At 35.4% G+C, this 15,620-nt stretch overlaps 1 protein-coding gene across 2 annotated transcripts in view; it reads left to right on the top strand.

The window, feature by feature from the left end:
* Nucleotides 1–15,620, top strand: part of PACRG (parkin coregulated) — a 448,945-nt gene that overhangs the window by 217,976 nt on the left and 215,349 nt on the right. The window lies entirely within an intron of this gene.

Below are 15,620 nucleotides of genomic sequence, written 5' to 3'. Positions count from 1 at the left end.
GAAACCAGAAACACTCGGAACACAGTTACATTCCTTCAAGTTTGGCAGTAAAATGACGGATCCTGTGTGCCTAAAACACCACAAGTTCTTAATAAAAATTAAATGCTTTGTGGATTTGCAAATCAAGTATCTTAGCTGACCGTGTTTGTTGTACAGTGAAATGGGTGTTCAGCAACCATTGCTTCAGAGTGTTGTTTGTACTTCCAAGCTAAGAATGGTCAATTTATTCAGCAAAGTTTAAGACTCATAGGAGGCAGGTGATATTAAGTGTCAACAGTGAACCAAACACAGTCCCTGTCCTCAGGGAGCATACAGCCATCTCTTCAGAAACCTTGCTGTAGGTGAAACATGGTGGCATGGCAGAATCTACATAAGTGGCCGTGTAAAGTTAACAACAAAAAGCAATGAGCACGGTCTAGAGAACCTAGGAGCAAAGAGAATAGGCGATGCAAGGAATTTAGAGACAGAAAGAACAGAATTGCAAAGAGCATGCTAAATAGCAGTGCTTGATCTTCTCTAAAGAAACTGTCTGAGTGGACGTGGGAGGCGGAGTTCACTGTAAGAAGGGAGATACCACCTCCCCAAATTGTACAATGAAGAGAACAAAAATGACCCTTTCACTCTGTGTGGTTTTAAATTTACTCTTCATATTATATACTAAGAAGTTCAGTCTTTCTTATGACAAAGAAAACATACTAACATTTTTTAGAGCTCTGCTTGGCTATTGTGATTTAAGATGCTTGTTTCCAGAATTGTAGCCTGGTGTACAGATTGTATATTTTCCCAGGTGTCATTGGTATACAATTCTAAAACGTCAAAATAAGTTGATTGTCAATATCACATCTGCTATGAAAGAAGTGCAGACCCTCAGGTATGCGGCCTAACGTTAAACTCCAAAGCAGAGATTCAACAAGGCAGATATTTTTTCATTAAAAATTGGCAAAGGCTTGTTGATAAAAATGGAATCAAAAATTTTATGTAGTTATTTAACTGACTTATATACATATTTGCAGTCTTTATATGTTGTGTAATACATATTTGCATTCATATGTTATTGCAAATAACCATCTTTTATAAGAAAGATGGAATCTTCAGCATTTTGTGTTTTTGTCCCCTAAATTTACTGTTAAACCACACAAACCCAGAAAGACGGTGTCCTTTTCTATAAAGACGTTCTGACCTACCTTAAAGTCCCCTGAATCGCTGGCAGACGTTGACGTGTGCCCGGCTTTAACCTGTGAGCTCTCTGGGCTCCGTGTTCTGTGTCCTTCACAAATGACTTCCGTTCTTCAATCACTTTAAACAAAATGACAGCAAGACCAGAATAGTTTAAGAAAATGTTGGCATACCCAAAAGAAATTTTCTTTTCTCTATGAAGGGAACAGAGCAGAATTTAAAGAATACAGTAAACATAGAGGGACTAGACTGACAACAGCACTTTATAAAGAAGCAACTCAATAATGAAGACAACAGAGGGCTCCTTTGTTTTACAGTGTGCATCTGTCGAGCCCTCCTGCCACCCAGGCACTGTTCCCAGCTTATTATACGTATTCACTCACCTCATTCCCTGGGAGGCAGGCGCTGTTACTGTCCTATTTTACAGATTAAGAAACTGAGGCTTGGGGAGATGGAGTAGTTTGTGAGCCATCATCTGCTAGTCATAGAGGAGCCTTGATTCGCCTCTAGAGCCAGATGGCCTCTGTACTCCTCCACCCCACCTCCCTCCTTACTGAGAACCCACGGTTCACAGTAACAGCCTTCCCCACACATGCCAAGACACGATCAGGCAAATCAACATTCATTTTAGTAGTCTGTTGGCATCTCCCCTGAAACCTTTCCCATTGTCTCCATGCACCAAAATTATCTCTCCTTTCTTTTCAGTTTACCCAATTATATAGTCCAATTCTTTCAGTACTTGGAGAGGAGCAATTAGATGTTCTAATTTTATCTATTTTTTATTGCAGTGTAGTTGATCTACTATTGATTTCAAGTGCACAGCACAGTGATTCAATTATATATACATATATCTATTCTTTTTCAGATTCTTTTCCATTATAGATTATTAAAAGATACTGAATATAGTTCCCTGTGCAATATACTAGGTCCTTGTTCTTTGTCTATTTTATATATTGTAGTGTGCATATATTAATCCTAAATCCAAGTTTATCCCTCCCACCCACCCCTTTCCCCTTTGGTACCCATAGTTTGTTTTCTATGTCTGTGAGTCTATTTCTGGTTTATAAATAAGTTCATTTGTATCTTTTTTTAGATTCCATATATAGGTGATATTATATGATATTTGTCTTTAACTTACTTCACTTAGTACGATCATCTCTGGGTCCATCCATGTTACTGCAAATGGCATTATTTCATTCTTTTTTATGGCTGAGTAATATTCCATTGTATATATATACTACCACATGTTCTAATTTTAGTTATACATCAAGATGTAAACTGCATGTAAACTGAAGCATACCTAAGGGTATTTTGCTTCTGAAAAGAAACGAAGTGAAACTTTGATAAATCTGCAGAGATGGGTTTATCAGTAGGTTCTTCCCAGGTCTCCTCCTCTGTCATGACTTCCCCCTTCCCTTCCCCCAGGAGTTGCACAGAATGGAGAATAGACATAGACCTGAAGGTCTGCCAGCCTATGCACAGGCCTAGCATGAGAATTTGAGAGGGAGAAACATAGTCTTTCTACACAGTGATAACAGGCTTCTCTTCAGGAGTTAGTTCAAGTTCCTTTGTAAATATTCCTCTCATTGCAAAAAATTGTGTTGATATTGCCATGAAACAATTAGTACCATGGCTTGTATTTCACAGTTCACGTACCTTATATCACAAACTTTGTCAGTTTTCATATTTCCAATAATTATTGTTTCCCCCATGATAGGTTAGCAAAGCATTCAAGCTATATTTTTCCTTAGTGCAGAGCTCATGAACACTGGTGTCCTGCATGATTCTCTTAGCTCCTTGGCCACCGAGTCCCCTGCCTCCCCTCTTCTCCTGAGGACAGTCCTCACAGTTTCTTTTGAAGATTTTCTCAACTCACACTCTTAGAAGACCATGATCTCTGTGAAATGACTCTGAAATCTGCCTCACTAGTCCTGACCCATTTCCAAACCCCCCAATTGTATCTTAAGTCTTTAGCCATGTCCACCCAGAGGTCTCACAGTCTACATCTCAAACTCAACTTATGGCCTGTAATATGTCCCTGCTCAAGCCCTCTATTCTGACAACATCAATGTCATTTCACCTGTCCCATGTGTTGGACACCTATCTATTATATATATTCCATCATGTTTTTTATTCTCCATGTCCAGTTAGTCATCCAGCCCTGTAAAATATTCTTACTTTTTTTTCTTACGTATCTCCTATCATTCTCAACCTACCCTCTAGGCCAGTACCACAATTTAGTCCCCTCTCTAGTCTGTTAGCTGATGATTCTACCCCTAGACATTAACTCCTTTATTCCCCAGTCATCCTGGACTCTTCTTCCTCTATCTCTCTCTCTCTCTCTCTCTCTCACACACACACACACACACACACACACACACACGCACCTCAAAATGGTTAAACTGTAAATTCCTGGAAGAAACCAGGGGAAAAGTTTCTTCACACTGGTCTTGCCAGTAATTTCTTGGGTTTGATACCAAAAGCACAGGCAACAAAAGCAAAATAGACAAATGGAGCTAAATCAAACTAACCAGCTTCTGTACAGGAAAGGGAACAATCAACTAATGAAAAGCCAGTCTACAGAATAGGAAAACACATTTGCAAATTTTATATCTAATCAGAGGTTAATGTCCAAAATAAAGAGGAATTCCTGCAACTCAATAGCAAGGAAACAAATAACCTGATTTTAAAATGGGCAAAGGACTTGAATAGACATTTCTCCACAGAAGATATGCAAAAGGCCAACAGTATTTGAAAAGGTGCTGAACATCACAAATGATTAAGGAAATGCAAATGAAAACCACAATGAGGTATCACGTCATATCTGTTAGTATAGCTATTACCAAAAGACAACAAGTATTGGTGAATATGTGGAGAAAAGGGAACACTTGTATATTGTTGATGGGAATGTAAAATGGTGCAGGTGCTATGGTAAATAGTATGGAGGTTCCTCAAAAAATTAAAAATAGAACTACTATATGATCCAGCCATCCCACTTCTGGGTATATATCCAAAAGAAATAAACTCAGAATCTCAAAGAGATATGTACACTTTAATGTTCATTGTAACTTTTTTCATAGCCGAGATATAGAAACAATCTAATGTCCATCAATAGATAAATGGATAAAGAAATGTGGTATACACATACAATGGAATATTATTCAGCCTTTAAAAAGAATACAACAATTGTTGTATACAACAATGTGGATGAACCTAGAGGAATTATGCTAAGTGAAATAAGCCAGTCACAGAAGGGCAAGTACTACATGATTCCATTCATATAAGGAATCTACATTAATCAAATTCATAAAAGCAGAGAGTAGACTGGTGATTGCCAGAGGTCTGAGGCATGGAGAAATGGGAAAATGTTGTCAATGGCTGTAATGTTTCAGTAGACAAGATGAATAAGTTGTAGGCTATTCTTTCTTAAATGGTTATTTAATCATATCAATCTCTTTCTTGAAAATCATCTTTATTTCCCTCCTTGCCTAAAGGATCCAGTCCAGACAGAGTGGGCACAGCAGGCCCCTTCTTTCCTTTCCAGCTCTCCAACATCCCCTGCCAGCTCTTCCCAGCTCAGGTCACAGTAGCTCAAACTAGTCATTGTCTGACGATGCTGTGCCCTGTTCTCACTTCTGCACAGGGTGGATTATTTGCTCAGAATGCTGATTTCTTCTTATCTTGCAGGAATTAGCAAGGTTTCCCTCCCCAGTGAAACTTTACCTGTTTACTCAGCCCATAATTCTCCCTCCTTTCTCTAAACCAAGGCTTCGTCCTATATCTCTTGGTGCACCCTTCATTGATGTTTACTCATGTACTACCTTGAAATTTTACTTAAATTTTTGTCGTATTTTCTTCTCAGAGAACAGAAATAGAGAGGAAATGAACATCATTCAGCACATGGCATCTCATTTAGTCCTTACGATAGCCTTGAGAATTAGCTATCTTTTTACACACAGTGAACTAAGCCCAGCAGAAGCTCAGTAACTTTCTGCTAGTCACCGTTTGAAAGTGATAGAACTCACTGCATACAAGCGATGGATTTGAATACAGATCTGCCTGATTCCAGTCCCAGACTACTGTCCATGAACGGAGTGTGTCAATTTGTTTGTTGTTTGTTTTCAATAAGTTGTTAATATTAAAATATGAATCAAAGGAAATAAGTCATATTTCTCTGAACATACTTTCATTTTTTTCCCACTCACTAACCCCAGTGCTCCCTGACATCGGCATAGCACTATAACTAGTGTAGTGATTCAGTGTATTTTTTTGCTTTTTTTTTTTAGGTGAAATTTTAACTATAAAGAACTTTAATAAGTCTGTAACTAATCCCTGTAAAGTATATACATAGCAAAATTATGCACTGATGTGAGAGACAGCCAATACTGCTATCATAGTAACTTCTTCTTAAAATTGCTTCATGGCGTTAACTTCACCTGAATAATCCTTTCCAAACCTCTTTAATTCTACTTATTTGTTTGAGTGTATTAAAGTTCACAGTACATTCTCTAATTCATGGGGAGTTTTTGTAAAATAATGTCATGTTTTAACATCAGCGGTAAAAGCCACAAATAACCTATATCTAACTCTGTTTCAATTCCTAAAACTGTACTAGGACCTTCTAGGCCTATCAGATATTTCTCGCTTCTCTGTTTAATGAACACTCGTTATCCCCAAATACAATTATTCCCTCTCTACCCATGAGAAAATTGTATTATTTTTAGCATTATACAGAAATGTGAAAAATGAAAGAGAAACTTTGAAGGTGTGTTTTAATACACATTTTGCTCCTTTTTAATCCACCCTCCTGATTTAAAAAATGTTATTTTAAAACTTTGGGGAGATTCCTTTAACTTGATGAAATGTGATAGGAAGTGGGAATGTTCAAAGCTACAGAGCCAGGGATTCTTTCTTTTTTATTTATTACACTTGAGAGCATCACTCATTGACTGCTGCAGTTGGGAACACACAACTCCTGGATAATAAAGGTTAAGTGTGCATAAATTCGAGATCTGCTTACAACTGACCTTTAGCTGTCTTGTTAGCACTTCTGACAGAAACTTGAAATAAGGTTATTCCATAAAGCAGTTTGAGTCTCCATTCCCAAGTCCAGATTTGTTACTCAGTAATTAATATCTTCTAGCTAGACAAAGCCTTCAGTATTTGTGGTGTGACAGCAAGCCATCGACGTAGTGAAGAAAGGTGAGCAGGTAAATGGAAAGAAAAGCTGGGTTTGGATTCTCACTCTGTCACTGCTTGGAATGTGGCCCCCACATGTCATTTCAGCTTCTCACCGTAAGAATGGAAAGCTTGCCTTGAATTTAGATTGAATTTGTAGATTAATTTGGACATAATCACTACCTTTGTAACTTTAAGTCTGCTCATCCATGAGTATGGTCAGTGTATTCATTTGTTCATAGAAGACTGCTCCTTTTTCTATTTATACCTGTCAATAATCTTTTGTAATTGTCTCCATATAGTCTTATGTATTGACTGTTAGATTTATTACTAATTACCTTAAAGGGTTTGTTTTCTTCATTTCTTGCTATTGTGAACATTAAAATTTTTTTTCTAAGTAGTTTTTAATGGCATATAGGAATGCTACTAAAAATAGTGTATTGATCTTTTATGCAGCAATTATTCTGAACTCTCCTCCTAATTGAACTTTTTTGTAGATTCTCTGGGTATGCCATGTAGATAGCCATATCATCCTCAAATAGCAAGAGGGCTTTTTTTCTCCTCAGTCTTTATATGTTTTTTTTTTTCCCCTCATTAGCTAGAACCTCCAGTACAGCATTGAATAGAAATAATGGTAACAGTCTTCTTGTCTCTTTTCTATGGATTTCTATAGATTTCTCCATAATGGGAACGTTCCTAAAGTTTCACTGCAAATTATGATATTTGTTGTAGGTTTTTGCTTAGTGTTTTTAATTTTAATGAATGATTTTATCAAATGCTTTATCTGCATCTATTAAGATGATCTAATTTTTTATCCTTTAATCTAAATATTCTAATATTTCTGCACTACAGCCAATTTGGCCATAATTTTAAACATACTGTTAAATTCAATTTGCCTTGTATTTTATTTTATACTGTGAGACTGTGCAGTAGTTATCTGATTTTAGTGGCAAGGTTATGCTGGCCTCGCATGGTGAGTTGTATAGTTTTCTTTTTTTCTATTCTTGAAAAGAGTCCGTAAATGGGCATTTTTTCTATTCTTTTAAGGTTAAGTGGTTTCATTGTGATTTAGTTCTTAAAAAGTTGTTATTTCTATAAGGATTCTCTCTTTGATCTGTAAGTAATTTGAAAGTGTTTTTAAGTCTCCAAATGTGTGGAGGTTAAAAGTCTGGCTATCTTTTAGTTAATGATTTGATATTTTATTTAATTTTCTTCCAAGAATGTGACACATATAATACAGATATTTGGGACTCTCTTGGCACTTACTTTGTGGCATAATATTCATTTAGTTTTCTAAACTATCTCATGTATGCTTATGAAGAATGTGTTTTACCTAATTATTGAATGCAAGTTTTTATATAGATCCATTCAGGAAAACTTATATCTAAAGTTTATCTCTAAATTTCATATTGAAAAGTAAACAAGTTATAATAATGAGGAAAACAGAAAAGAAAAGTAATAATGGGGGGCTAGCCTATCAGATATTACAATCTATTAAATAGTTGTGATAATTAAATCAAAATAGTACTGTTTCAACTTCTAACTAGTGGAAGACTAGTCAGTAAACAGTTCGGGACAACTAGGTAGCCACTTGGAGCAAGTTGCTGCTGGAAACATAGGTCACACCTACACCAAGGAAAGTTACAAATGGATGAATTAGATTTAAATGTAAAGAAAAAAATCATAAAAGTACTAGAGTAAACAATTATAAAATTGCCTTTTCTAATTGTTTCTATTTTTTCTGCTACAAAATAGAGTAAAACTTTTCTAATGATGATGCAAACTTCAGAACCCGTGAAAGATGAATTCTAAAACAAAAACAATCTGCATACAAAAGGAAAAATTGAACTCCCTGTCACTCACAAAAGATGAATCTCCCTAATATAAAAGATCTCCTAAAAAAAAAAAGTCAATGACACAGTAGAAAAAATTGGCAAAGGATATGAAAATACAATTAACAGAAAAGGATATAAAAATGGCTTTCAAAAGTATCTTTCAGAGGTGATTATTTCTCACAGTAAGATAAATGCAAGTTAAAGTAACAAATATCATTTTACCTATAATATTGTCAAAAATCAAACTTTGTTAGCATTCTCTTTGGGTAGACAATGAAGGAAGAGTTACTCTCATATATTGCTGATGAGAATATAGTTTAGTATCATCCTTATGAAGCACCGCTTGGCAATATCTATTAAAATTTTAACTATATATACCCTTTGATAAAGCAGTTTCTCTTCCAAGAATGTATCCTATATCATACTTACTATTTTCTTAACCATACCTTTATTTTCAATCTTTCTCTGACATTGTATTTTGAATATGCCTCTTATAGACAAATTTATAATTAAAGTATATTTTCCCTCTTTTGAGAATCTTAGCAAGAGACTTTAATTCATTTACACTTACTGTGGTTACTTACATATTTGGATTCATCCTATGTATTTTCTTCTCTCCTTGTTTTCTCCTGGAGGCGGGTGGGATGTTTAACCAGCCTTCTATGGGCTGATACAGCTTTATTTATTCCCTCTACTACGTTCTATTCTCTTAAAAGTTAATTTTATTTCTATTCTTGCACTTTAATATGGTTAATAAGTCTAAAGTCAATCAGTAATTTTATTTTCTTCAATGCAAGGACCTTACTTTGACTCAGATCACCTTCCTCTCATTTTCTCTACTCTTCCTTTCTTGTATTACAGTCACTTTTAAATAATTGTAATGATAATTTTTAAATTTTTTTATAGTCAATGCTTATCTAGTCTTATCAATTTGTTTGACAGTTGGATATATTATCTCCTCCATCTCACATCCTTGTCTTGTGGTCACCTTAATTTTTAGTAAATTTTATCTTGTGTTTAGGATTATGATCCTTGGGTTAGAAAAGCAAACCAATTCAAACAAACAAAACCTGTCAGTCTCATGTCTTGTTCAAATACATCTAATTTGTCTTTATATTTGAATGGTGATTTAGCTGAGTATTGCATTGAAGATTAACAATTATTGTTCTTTCAGTGCATTGAAGCATTTTTATCCTGTCTTCTGGCCTCTAATTAGTTAATGGGAAGTGTAATTTCAGTCTAATTTTGATTCTTTTTATGTAGTCTGCCTTTTGTTTCTAGTTGCTTTTACATCTTTTCCTTGACTTTGGAGTTTTGTAGCTTTTCTCTTGAAGAAGTGTCTATAAATGCATCATCAATCTTAAGATTCACATTTTTCTTCAGTTTTGAAAGTGTCTCAACCATTATTTCTCCAAATACCACTTTCTCCACAGTCTATCCTCTCTGGAACTCCCATGAGTCAAGTGTGGGAGTATTCAGGTTGGGACTTCTGTGCCATCCTTTCCATTGCCTTACTCCCCTCTGTCGACTCTGTGCTGGCCCTTCAGTTCTGTGATCCAGACCCCTCATTCTCTTTTCATCCGCAGCCGGTCTATTATCCAAACAATTGCTGGATTTTAAAGTTAATGATACTGTATGTTTTATGGAAGTTTTATTTAGTTATCTTTTAATGAAATAGTCTTCTATGTTTTAAGCATCTTTTAAATATTTATTTTCAGATTTTTTTCTCTTATTCCTACTTGCTAGTTCCAGAGCTCACTTCCATGCTCGCTGGTCTATTGAGTCTTCCTTATGGTGAGCGCATTACTTACCATAGAGGATTGGTGACTTTTAGTTGGGGGTTGTCTTTTCTGCGGCAGCCCCATGTACCCGGATTATACAGGGGTTAACATTGTTGCATTTGCTTTTATCTGGGCCCCAGAAGTTTCTTTCTGTGGTCTGTAAACAATTTTTTTCTTAATTACTTGATTTTAGATTTCTCTTTGAGACTCTATTTCTCAGAGGTGGTTTTTTCCATCAAAATTTTTGTCAAACATCAAGCTCAATTTCCTTTTTCACAAACTCATAGAAGACATTTTCTGGTCCTCTCATCACAGGTGGAATAGCCCTTCAAGGGTCCAAGTTGTATGTATGAGTTTCAGCTTAACCCTCTTCTTTTGCCAAATGCCCTGTTTTTCTGAACTCTTGAGACATTAAAAGCTCATCCTAAGTCTTGTGATCTGGTCTGTGTTTGACACAATCTGCAGTCATGCAGCATCACCTCTATGACTCTGATTTTTGTTTTTAGCATCTGAGGATCTTCTGACCTCAACTTTGATTTAACATATTTTGGTGTTTTTTAGACTTTATAACAGTTTAAGGGTCCACATCATCCTTGTCTGCCATCATGCATGAAATCTCTTTTTTAACACTGAAGAGCATTTTTCATGTTAAAATGTTTTACTCTTTGTATCAAAAATGTCATGTACTGTTACAGGATTTTAGTGATATAGCCAGTATCATTGAGAAAATGTAAAGTGGCATAAATTATTTTCAGTTATTTATTACAAATGCATCCACACACATTTGAAAAAGAGAAGTACAGCCATGTTTGAAACATGTTATAGAAATCATCTATAGACAGTGCTTAATGTCTATAGACTTTGTAAGGCCTCTTACAGAAACTCAACAGCTACCTTAAGGATTGAAAACAGTAAGTTAAAGCTCTATTTTAGAAATGTCATAATAAGTCTAAATGATGTCATAATATATAAATAGATAAGTACACGTTTTCAGATTTTTGTGATTCTAGACAAGATCCTTGGTTATTACTCTAGGACTCATAATAACAGACGTTGTTATATAAACAGATTTCTTTTGCTAATTGAAGCAAGGATATGTAAAGTATAAGAATAAGTTTTTGATTTGAGTTTTTAATGAAAATCATTACCTTATTGTGTTTCTGACCTTTTAGTGCAACATTACTATATTAAACATTTGTTATGGGGATAAAAAGGCACATTTGATGGGACAGATGAAGTCAGAATTGTATTGCTTCTGGCCAAAGGTCACTGTAAGATTTAGAGATTAACATTTAGATACTATATGATCGTTAAAAAGTTACAAAACATAAATTTGAAAGAGAGAAATTCTGTGAGTAAAAACACTTGATGTTCCTAGAGTTGCTATCCAAGTAGTCATCAAGCAGTGTATTACCTTGAAACTTCATCTGATATGTTTAAAACAGCCCTTGTTTTTTGTCCCACTTCAAATAGCTTTCTTTTAATTCTGGCATTCTTGCACAAACTTTAAAGAAAGATTCCCAAATTTTATAAAAGTTTGAAAATTACTATTTTTACAGCAATACTAAAGAAATACAAAGTATAATTGTTAGTAGAAAGTTATCTTAAGAGAAACATAATTTACGTAACTGAAAAAAGTTTATTGCTAAATAGTAAAAATGATCTTTTGTACATTTAAATGAATAAAGGAAGCCAGCAATTTAGAAGACCTCTAAGGGATAGTAGTCACCATGTGACAAATGCCCACACAAAGATAAATAGGAATCCCCTAATTTATCTCTAGTTTAAATTTTCATTTTAATCTTGAGTTATTCTCAACATCTAGATATTTTAGAAACATGATCTTGTATTATTATTCCAATGTATTAATTATAAACATACATTAATATATTTGGTTTTTATGATACTATGAAAACCCAAAACTTTAACTTCTAAAATTTTAAAGTAAACAGAATAGCAAATTAAGCCCTGAATGATTTCTAGTAAAATGAGTGTAAAGAGAAGCACCAAGAAGCCCATCTGATTGTCTATTAAAATACTCATAAAATGCCTGAAATGTAAACAATCACTGCAGTTCTAATAGAGAAAACATGGCATTTTATGTGTAGGATACAAAGATTATAGAAACTTATGTACGTCTTCATGCTGCAGGGTCGGTGTTCAACACCAGCCCCTCTGAGCGCCCTGCCGTGGTCCCCGGGCTCCGTGCCAGGTATGGTCTTTCATCATCTGGCCATCGTTCCTGAGCTGAGGATGCTTCTCAAAGAATTAGCACAGAGGACAGATTCAAAAGTCAGAATTAAAACTGAAACACATGCTTGCTGCGTATTCACCTATTATGTGCAAACACCCTTCTCAGCAATGACAAGCTTCCCAAACAACAGAACTTAAGGAACTGCAATGAATAAATGACAAGGACTACAGAGAAAATCAAACAGGACCCTAGGCAGTGGTAAGAGGGCCTCACTGCACTGAAATTTAGATGAAAGGAGTCGCCAGCAACTGAAAGGTGTGGAGACAAAGGGAAGAGTGCATTCAAAGAAAGTCTCTAAGGAAGAATGTGTGAGGCCCTGCTGGTCTGGGGAACAAAGGGCACCCGTGTCTCCAGGGAGGAGCTGCAGAGGGACAGTGTGAAGTGAAAGGACTCAGGAACAGGTCAGGGGGGAAGCTCTGGTGGGACGTTAGTCAGAAGCACAGCAGATCAGGACCCAGAAATATAGAGAATGGAAACAGGAAGGAAAAACAGAAAAAGATTTGTTACAAGTCTGTCACAGTAATCCAGGTAAGGAAATTTGGTGGCTTTCCTTACTAAACTGGTAATAAACAAAACGATGCAAAAGTGAATGAAATAAGGATTTGGTTGGAGATAGAATCAATCAAATTGCTGATGGATTGAATATGAATTTGAAGGAAGGAAATCAAGGATAAAGCCCAGTGATGAGGGTGTGGTGTCAGGAGACCGAGGGAAGACAACTTCACAAGGTTAACTGTGTCATGCTAATGAGAACTGAGAAGGTCCTAGAAGATTAGACAAAATGAAGGTCACCGGTGACCTGAGTAAAAGAAATGGTGGAGAAGTGAGTTGAAGAGAGAACGAGAATAAGGAAGCATAGACACCTTTATTGTGGAAAACAGTGTGAAAATGGTGCAGTAGCTAGAAGGAACTCCTCAGATAAAAAGAAAAATACAGTAAAAAGAAGTTAGATACATCATTAAAAAACAAAACAAGGTAAAACAAATGCATGCTAAAGCTCCTGGTTGTAAATGAACTGTAAGAAAGCTTCCCAAGGCCTAGGCCAAACTCATCAATTGAAACAATATTATAATAATAAAGAAGAGACCTTAGAAGGTATGTAAGCAGAGAAGAAAGTGACATACAAAAAACTACCCTGTAGCAAGTAGAGAAATATCTATAGTGTTTAGAGATGTTTTTGACCTCAAAAGATGATGGCAAAGTGTCATTCCATTATTAAGGCAATAGATCTGCAGTGAAATAGACTTGCCAAATAATTGATAAACAGGTCAGAAAAAGAACTTACACGAAGAGAATGTCTTATAAGAAAGAACTGCCATGGTCAGTGAGGAAGGAAGACTTAAAGACCTAGACATAATCTTTTTATTTCTCAATCTCTCTCACTCACTGAGTCTTTCATTCAATTTTGCTGTCTTTCAAATGCTCCCTCTTTTTTTCTCTTCCTTTATCTCTTCTCCCATTGCTTTTCTTTCTTTTTCAAGCCTTTTGAAATTAAGAATCATGTATATGCTCAATATTTGTGTTTAAAGACTTGTTATAAAATGAAAGGGGGAAGAAAACAAATCCAGCTATAAGCTACTCAGAAAAGATGCCCTTTAGACATTATGTCAGAGGAAGGAAGAAAATAAAAGGGTAGTAATATTAGTATTTTATTAGACTAATCAGTTACAGGAATATTAGTACTAGATTAAGAAAAACTGCATTCATAATGATAAAGAGATAAAGACATGAGGATAAAGGGACCAATTCATGAGGGAATTACAATAATGCTAAACCCTGATGTGTCTAAAAACATAACCTGGGTAGTATCATGTCCTGCAGCCAGACTGCTTGGGTTCAGATCCTAGCTCCAGCGCTAACTAGCTGCAAACCTTAGGCAAGTTATTAAAACTCTATATCTCAGTTTCCTCATTTGAAAATTGGGATACCATTAATACCTGCCTCTTAGAGCTGTTGTGAGGATTAAGTGAACTAATACACAAAAGTATTTACAATAGTGTCTAGTATCAAGAAACATGGCATTTTTATTGTTGATATTGTTGATGTTGTTGATATTGTTGCCCCAAATCATACAAAAAAAAATCAACAGAATTCCAAGAAAAATTGGTATGTCAGTAATCTTAGTAGGAGATTTTTAACTTACTTCTTTAAGATAAATATGTTCTACAGTGTTTGAGAAAGCTATGAGATGGCTGCAATAAAATATTTACACAAGCTGCTTTATCTTTCAAGTCATCACACAGAAAATGTAAATAAAACAATCTACTTAACAAAACTACAAAATTGAAAGGAAAAAACAAATGAAAAATGACATCCAAGGACCAAAAAATAGGATGACAGGCATTAACTAGACATAGCCATAAATGTGAATGACTTACATACTAAAATACAAAGTCTTAGGTCATATTAAATTATAAAATTTAATGATTTGCTACTTATAAGAGACATATGTAAAATTGAGACAATGGGTTAAAAAAGAGAATTAACAAAATCACAAAAATATAAATCAAAATACAATACAGATGATACTATTATTATGAAGTGAAGTTACAAGGTGAAATGATAGATAACAACATTGTACCTTTTGGAGCTGAATGATGTAGCAATAGTATTTTTAATTGTGCAAAATAATGTTCTAAAATGTTTTCAAACATACAAAAATCCTTGAGAAAGTTGTTATTAAATATATATTCCATAATTTTTTACTATGAATAAAGGAAATTTTATGAATATTCACAGAATATAAAAACTGATGTCCATATATACCTTCATTTGAGATTCATATTCCAAGCTCCACTTCTAAGAGGGCATCTGAACATTCTATTCTTGACTGCTTACTTCCTTAGTTGGCTGAGTGGTTCCTGAGCAGTCTGGAGACAGACCTCCTGCTTAAGGAACTGTAGAATAATTGATTCACCAGACTCACTGTGAGCGCTCAGAAACGTGCTGGGATTGTTACCAGTTACTCACACTCAGGGGCAGACAGGCACATGGCTAGAAACTCCAGAATGCTGAGAGGGAGCTGGAGGGCATAAAAATCTCCTAACACAAAAGGGTTTCTCTAAGGTCCTGATGGGTTCCTTAATTATAAGGTGATAATTGGAAACTGAGCACATTCATAAGGACTTGAAAACCAGGGAAATTTGTACCTCTTACTGGAAACGATGCATCCTTTGCTCTGCATGGGTGTGTTACATCCACAATCTGAGTCTGATGGCTTCTTTCCACCCATAATATCACCACCACTTGTCACCTTGCAGGTAGTAAGTCAGGTCATGGATACTCTAGACAATAGAGGACCAGGCTAGAACAAATCCCGTGTGAACAGTTCCCAACATACCATGTCTTTCTCTGTTCTGGAATTTTTGCTCCCATGCCTTTTGGTGCTGGATTCTA

This window comes from Camelus dromedarius, chromosome 6 (genome assembly GCF_036321535.1).
Source record: "Camelus dromedarius isolate mCamDro1 chromosome 6, mCamDro1.pat, whole genome shotgun sequence".
Classification (NCBI taxonomy): domain Eukaryota; kingdom Metazoa; phylum Chordata; class Mammalia; order Artiodactyla; family Camelidae; genus Camelus; species Camelus dromedarius.
Note: the sequence above shows the minus strand (reverse complement) of the source record. Positions and strands in the feature narration are given on the sequence as shown.